The sequence below is a fragment of the Columba livia genome, assembly GCF_036013475.1.
Source record: "Columba livia isolate bColLiv1 breed racing homer chromosome W unlocalized genomic scaffold, bColLiv1.pat.W.v2 SUPER_W_unloc_4, whole genome shotgun sequence".
In the NCBI taxonomy this organism is placed as follows: domain Eukaryota; kingdom Metazoa; phylum Chordata; class Aves; order Columbiformes; family Columbidae; genus Columba; species Columba livia.
The window spans coordinates 1,653,397-1,661,585 of NW_027042999.1; the positions used below are offsets into that span (position 1 = coordinate 1,653,397).

At 35.9% G+C, this 8,189-nt stretch overlaps 1 long non-coding RNA gene across 1 annotated transcript; it reads right to left on the bottom strand.

Moving 5' to 3' along the window:
- Positions 1-43: 43 nt before the first annotated feature.
- LOC135577477 (uncharacterized) lies at positions 44-7,713 on the bottom strand. The gene is made up of 5 exons (XR_010469290.1): positions 7,644-7,713; positions 6,414-6,441; positions 3,889-3,944; positions 3,054-3,093; positions 44-106 (listed from the first exon to the last, which is right to left on the bottom strand). It is a non-coding gene; the product is annotated as an uncharacterized LOC135577477 (long non-coding RNA).
- Between the last annotated feature and the right edge of the window lie 476 nt (positions 7,714-8,189).

Here is an 8,189-nt window from a genome sequence, read left to right on the forward strand (position 1 = left end):
GAACATAAAATTATTCCATTGCGTTAGACATCAGAAATTTTTACCTGTAAGTGAATGTCTTGAAATTTTCTTCTTACTGAAACTGTATCGGTATCACTTTCTTCACCTACAATTTGAAAATAAATACTAAATAAAACCTAGTTGAACTCAAAACCAAACCAGAAATGTTTTTAAACACACCCTGTATGACTCATTTGCTAACAGGTTTCATTTTAGAAAACTCTTTTCTACACTCTAACTGTTTATCTGTATTACCTTTCCATTTCAAGTCAAATTTAAAAGCATGGCTTATAGAGTCCTAAGTGGCATGAGTGGAACAAAGAGTGGAGATAACTTGTTTGCAACCAGTTCTTCAAGATTTACGCTAACAATTTCAGATGGGAAATATTTTCTAAGTACTGAACGGCAAGATTCACTATTAATTAAGGTATCGTTCCCACTTATTTCCTACTACATTCCTAAATTTCCCAACAAAGACAGTGAGGACCTTCTGCTATGCTTCCTTTTCCTAGTTGCTTCTTGTCAAGACTGCCTTAGAACTGCCAAGGCAAGAAATAAGACAGACTTAATAATATTAAAAAGCAAGTCCAAATCTTCCAACTTAATTTTTAGGTATTCTATGTGGTATGTTTGTGAATGAAACACAATAAAGCATTTCTTTGCTAGGTGTATCAGACCTTCCAATTCATCACTAGCTAAAGCCTTAGTCTTTCATGATCAGAAAACATGTAGCTGCATTCTAGGTTCTCATTTCTGAAATTCCCTGGCTGTTATGTCATTGTCCCATGATCGTGTTCATCACAGGGAGGGAAAGGGGAAAGGAGAATACCCCTGAAAATGGAAAAAAAGAGTGAAAGATCTGGTTATGATACCTATGACATCGCTGCCTCTTGACACTATCCCTAAATTATTAAAAAGCAAATGAAAATGAAAATATATTACAACTTATCCCATCTTCCGTTTTTGTCCCCTGTCATTGCAGTCATCACCTAAAGCTTTGTGGACACCTGCTGCCATAGAGCTAAAATAAAGACACATATGAAAGAAACTGTATCTTTGTGGGAAACAACACAATTTCACATCATCTGGTGAAAATGTTGAGCAAACGGAGGGTCGTCTTTGACAGTTTACCTGACCCCAGCAGAATTGTTTTATTAGAACTGAAACCCATACTTGTCAGATTATCAAAGTTTCTTCCCACATGACTAAAAGAAAAAAAAGTTATCACTTTATCCACAGGAAACCAGTTACCAAGCATCAATAGTGGAGGAAGCAGTAAAAATGTTAATGTTATCATCTGGAAAAGTTTCAGCCTCCAATTGCTGCTCTAACAGCTGATACTCGCTTTCTGCCATTCAGTATTCTTTATCCAGTAGAACTGGGCACAAATCTGGCACACTGCTCCCTAAACAGTCAGAAATTACTAGACTGCTATAGAAATGAGAGGTTCTTGTATAAAGGTAACTCAAGTGTCCAAGAATGGTTGACTCCATCATGTCAATTACAAGTTATTAGAAGGAGGTTGTATCGTACAAGTTGATCTGCATACAAATTGAATATCCTTCTAGGTGTGAAACATCACAAAAGTGTAATTTTAAATATGTTTTCAATGTATTGTCAATCATACTTCAAAACACTAGAACTTTATTAGCAGAGGATCACGGCACGGCACAAAACAGAAAAAAAATCAAGTATCTGCTCCAGGGATCCCTGAAGTGTTTTTAAGGGCCAAAAGGGAAATTCGGGAACACCTTTGTTGCTCAAGTGCAGGAGAGAGAGAAAAAATGAAAACTTCTACCATTCTCTCTGAAAAATTTGACCAATAATACAGGAAGTTATTTCACTGGAAATGCACTCAATACAATGTCATCTAAAAGAGATATCATTACCTAAAAGAGATATCTTACAGAAGAGTTGAACATATTAGTAGGGAGGTAACTGTAAACATTATGTTTTGACTTTGATACAATCTTCTAAACTTAAATACACTTAGATAAATATACAACGCAGATTGAACTTTCCCCTTTCTCTCCAAATTAATTATTCTGTGATACTACCCTAATAGATACAGGGAATTGTTCAGATATCACTATACTTTGCCATGCTACTTCCTCTGAAACCAAAGGAGGTAGACCTAATAATTTTCCCAATTAAGGGAAGACCAATACTTTCATGTATAGGTGAGAGCTGTTTGGTTTATTTGTACCTGCTGTTGATAGGCTTCGCATACTTTCAGAACAAAAGTACTGTATAAAACCTGGAAGAAACACTGCCTTCGCTAAGAAGTGTCTCTGAATGAATACTAAAGATGGAAGAAACCTGCTAAAACTAAAATTTTAGCTAAAGCAGCTAGAAATACTCTTTTTTTCTTCAGAGTTGGCATGTCCTGTTGCTAACCTTTTGTATATTAAAAAAACCCAAACACACACACACAAAAAAACAAACCAAACCAAACTCCACAAACCCCCAAACCAGAACACCTAGGTGAATTTACAAGAGGAGGAGGAGGAGGAGGAGTGGATAATCATATTATCGCACACTGCTATGAAGCTACCAGAGTCTGAACTGCATCACTCATTTAACCCGAGTGCAAAAGACACAAAGGACACTTAAAGAAGCTAAGCTACAGACGCCTCTGAAATTCGTTTCCTGTATTTCACTACACGAGTTGAGAAAACACAAGGTTACATTTTCTAACTTTGCAGAAATTATTTTATCATTCAAATACATATTTGAAATTACACTCTCAAATGACAGGAGGACAAATTTCAGATGATTAATATTTTCTGTTTTCCCTCAAGAAGGAAGCAATCATCTGCCTTGGTGACAGCTATGCGTGTGAAGTACCTAGTATATACCAGAGTATTTAAACACCAGCTAACCATATTTTGCTGCAGCTGCTTTGTTCATCATTACATGCTGGTAACCGCCTAGCCATAGTTTAATTTATGCAAAATAGCAAGTTTTCATATGCACAAGAATAAAAAGATCATGAGCAATACAAGTTTCAAAAAGCAAAAAAAAATATCTAAAAAGTAAATTAAAACACCCACCTGTATCAGATGTATTCACACAAGAGGTCTCAGGAGATTCCTTAAAAGAACATTAAAGGAATTTTAAGACCTGTTAGCATAAGATATATTAACCAGTCTGTTGTATTCAGCGCTGGTGAGGCCCCACCTTGAATACTGTGCTCAGTTTTGGGCCCCTCACTACAAGAAAAACATTGAGGTGCTGGAGAGAGTGCAGAGGAGGGTGACGAAGCTGGCGAGGGGTCTGGAGCACAAGTCTGATGAGAAGCGGCTGAGGTAACTGGGGCTGTTTAGCCTGGAGAAAAGGAGGCTGAGGGGAGACCTTATCGCTCTCTACAACCCTGAAAGGAGGCTGTTGCATGGAGTGTGTTGGTCTCTTCTCCCAGGTAACAAGTGATAGGACAAGAGGAAATGGCCTCAAGTTGTCCCAGGGGAGGTTTAGGTTGGATATTAGGAAAAAATTCTTCACAGAAAGGGTTGTCAGGCTGCCCAGGGAAGTGGTGGAGTCACCATTCCCGGAAGCATTCAAAAGATGTGTAGATGAACTTCTTAAGGACATGGTTTAGTGACAGAGTTAGGTTAATGGTTGGACACAATGATCTTGAGGGTCTTTTCCAACCAAAATGATTCTATGATTCTGTGCACCTAGCAAGTAAAGACACATTTTTCCTAAAATAATGCAGAAGTTCTTACTTAAGGAGAACAAAGTGATTCAATTTAGCAATGAGTAGGCCTTTAAAAATCTGTAGGTATGGTACAGGATCACCTGTTCATGATTATTTTCTCAACTTTTGAGTACATAAATACTTTTTCCTAAAGAGGCTTTGTAACAGTAGACGCAATGTGGTGCCCATACCTGATGTCCCGTTGAATGTCCATCCTCAAAATCACTGTTATGTTGCTTTGACATTTCTTAGCATGCACAGGAGGAACAAAATAATTCTATTTCAATTTGATAAGTCACAGACCAATATTATACCCGAACTCATTAATTCATCATTTGTATATACTCTTACTTGGAAAAATATTTAACATTGACATTTTGCAAATGGAGAACTTACATAGGACTGATACAAAGAGCAGATAAGTGACAGAACAACGTTCTAGTCAAATACAGCAGACTAATTCTCATCAGAGATGCACATCTACCATATTGTTTTCTTCTTAACCCATGAAGCACTACAGAAAATAAAATTTACCCTTTTATCGGTTGGTATCACTTGTAGAAAAGGAAGACAACTGCAGACTTTTTCTGCATTTTTCTTGACGTGTGTTGAAAAGGATGAGAAAAAGATGAACTACTCCTGAAGCCTGAGGATGGAGCCCCAAACCTCTATTGCATCTTTTTAATGATTTTTGGCAAGGGGACATTCCAAAAGTGCTGTGCCTGTCTTCCTGCACAGATAGACCCACTCACAATCTTTTTGGGTTGTTCCCCCTCCATTTATCTCAGAAGCAGCAGAAGAAATATGAAGACTATAAGAGCTGCCTATTTCAGCAGAGATCTCTATTTTTTACATTTGCTACCGCAACTCAAATGGATTTAAATAAAACCGACAAGACATCCACAGAGAAGCAGCCATCTTCAAATAAATGTGACTTCCACACAAGTTTATTTCATAATGATCCTCTAAGACAAATAGTGTTGCTATTAAAATTAATCCGACTGAAAACTGTTTTGATATTGCAGAAAAATGTTACATTTCTAACCACTGCCTTGTTAGATGTAAAAACTTACCTATAGCAAGCCACAACCTCTCAAGTCTGTATAGAGTGAATATGATAAGGTGTGTATAAAAAAAAATATTGCTTAAATCTATTGCTAATGCTGCATAAATTACAGAAACTTAATCTTTCCCAAAAGAGAAGATCTGTATCCCCAAACATATGACTCTGCTGGTACTAAAGCTGTAGCAGGACTTCTCATGATTGAATGCATGTGACTTAAATAATAAAAATAGTACATGTGCTTAAGCAGCTATGTTTACCCGACTCAAGACTGTCACTAAACAAAGGGTTAACTAATAAGTATTTGGATCTCATAAAGATATTTTAAAAGTTCACACTTAATAGCATAGAACTTTATGCATCCGAAGTGAAAATACATATCAGGCCCACTTAAGAATATAGAAGAACAGGTAAAATGTGCACAGTAGCTTTAATAATCCATAGCCAGAGGCTTTTTTTTTTAAAGGGTTACACCAACCATAATCAGCGATTTCAAATGCTCACTCCATTTACTTTTGCATTTCAAATAAAAAAAAGTCAATACAATATATGATTTCCTTAAATTGAAAAAAATCTGAGATTCCATCTTTTATAGCATATATAAATATACAGGTATAAATACTAATCTGTAAAAGTAGGTTTTTCCTCATAACAAAAGCTGTTAACGCCTTCAATAATCAGTTAAATATATCTTCCCTAGCATAATTTAAAACATAACTAAATAATAAAGACTTTGCTCAAGTTATATTCAAAGTCGGAAAAAATAAGACAGACATCGGGGTTTTTTGCTTTTCTACCTTATCTGTGATGCAGTACATTTAAAATTAATTAGATCAAGTCTTGATAGAGAGACAGAGACACTAGATTGTGTTTTGTCCTCAGATGTTCAGCTAAGGGTTTCTTAGATGAATGTCATGAAATAAGCAACACCAAAAAAAAAAGAAATAAAGACTGCAAAGCCTTAAGAAAATCAAGCCCAACATATCTGTGCTGTACTACACATCAGCTTTTCCCCCCAATCATTTATTCCAGTAAAAACTTGTATTTTATTGGAACATACAGGACCTTTTCAGAACAATGAGAAAATCTTCATATGGCATACATCTCCCTAAGTAGTATCAGAATTACACTTAGCTGTGCAGTCTTGATTTGACTTTCATCGTGATACTTGGTCTCTAATGAACCTTTTCCTGCAGGCAGCCTGATTCATTCAGTATACAGAATAATCTGCTAAATTTTTGATAGTTCATCATGCAACTTAATGAGATTCTTTGAACACTCATTTTTTAATATGCCTGCTTATCTAATTACTTCAAAAAGTTAGCAACTTCCAAATCTCTCCACTTGAACATCCATGTAACTTAGGGCTGGAATTTTCAGATTCAATGAACATCTGCCGAAACTGACATATACAACAAAAAGCTGTTTAACTGATCAGGTGAGATTATTTTAAACAACTTGTGGTGACAGCAATATAAATTATAATGTATTTACTGAAGCTTTTAATTACGAACATTATTGGTTTTGTGTGGTTCCCCCCACAAAAAACAGTGAGTATCCTAGAGAGTTTGGCATAAAACCAGGATGTCTTCTATTAAGTCAAGACTCTTTGGATAAGATAATCTATGGCACTTATTTTCTTAAACACTTTACCTGCATTCCTTTCACTTCCTCTGTTACACTGCAATTAGAAACAGGAAAAGAAGAAACATCAGAAGAATATTGGAATAGTAATTAATAGATGCCTTTGTTTACTTTGGTACATCTCACAACTAGGCACTTCCTAAATAATAATTCCGTTTCCATCAGGTTTCCCACGGCCTGATCAGAAAAGCCACAAATACTATACATGTTAAAGGTTACCTGATCACTTACTTCTTGTCACACTATTGCTGTTAAAATCGCTACAAGAATGTAAGCTTTAGCTACCTTGGCCCAGGCTAAGACAGATAATTCCTCTTACAGTCCTTAATGTATTTAGTCTGTAAAGTTGTGCAGCAAGGATTAGTAGATGATGCACAAGGTATTACCCAGGAGTGGAAAAGGAAAGGGAAATACAGCCCCTTTGCTCTCTCCATTAGCTACTCTCTTGTTTCCCAAGACTGAATTTTACCCCTTGTCCCCTCACTCTGTGGGGTTCCAAACAGCTTCTGTGTTAACTACCAAGGCACACCACCTAACTTAGCTTTTTAGGCAGATATTAGGAATGTAGCAACAAGGTGACTTTTGGCAGTTACGGCAGAAACACTGAGATTTAGAATAAATTCACTGTTGAGTTCTTACGAGGGAGTTCAGGAAATAGAAAAAGAAGTAACAACTTGTTTAATGTAAGTACTCAGAATAAAAAAATACAGATCACACAACAGTAATGGCTTTAGTCTGGCAAAGACAGCAAGTGTTGAGACTGCAAAGATACTTTAATTACTGTAGCATTATTTTGCAGGAAAAAAAAAAAAAAGAAAAAAAAAAGAAAAAAAAAATCTAATGATGAAACCAGTAAGCCCTCTGGAATTGAAGAGCTGATTACCTGAACCAAGATCAATTGATTCAATGCTTGTTAACTTCAATGACTATATTCTGATGAGATCCAAAAGTACACATCCCCATCAGTCAGGATGTAAAATAAAAATATTTATTTTTTCCAGGTTTACTAGTGGTGCTTACCACTGGTAAATGGTCATCTATTTTAGTCTGTCTCATCTGACAGTCTTAACCAATTTATCCTAAACCCCTGTTTTAAGGCAGATGTTGAATTAATTGATTAATACCTCTTGCAAATATGATATGGCACAGCGAGATTTGAATTTCTTCCTATAGATATTATATATGAAGGAAAAAGAAACATTACTACAAACTGCATAGTAGGACTACATTAATAGCTACCTCAAGTACTTCCTCCTGCCATTTTCTAAGGTCCTCGGTTGACACATCCTCCCATGATTTTGGTCCTAGAAATAACAAGAGACATCAGTATAAACACAGCTTTTCTTATAGCACTATATATACACCCAGTATCATTCTAACAAACATAAACATTTAGGAAGAACATATTACATAGTAACAACACATTATCAAATCTGAACAGCCTCCAATACAATTGTAGAAGCAAAAACTCTCAGGTAAACAAGCCAAGAGAACGTTGTAATTCTAAGTTAATTGAGAAGTCAGGCAAAACAAAACAAAACAACAACAAAATCACATGCTAAGTCTAACAACACTAAGCTAAAATCCAAGGAGCATTACAGCCGCACATGCCATGAAGAGGGGAAAAAAAGCAAATTATTTTACGCTTAAAATTTTATTGAATGCATGCTGACTACATGGTATCTGACGTTATTTAAAGCCATAGTTAAGGCTTGACAGGACTGAGATCCATATTAATTCCATACTGAATAGAGGTTAGTAAACCAAAAGTATAACCAACCTTTA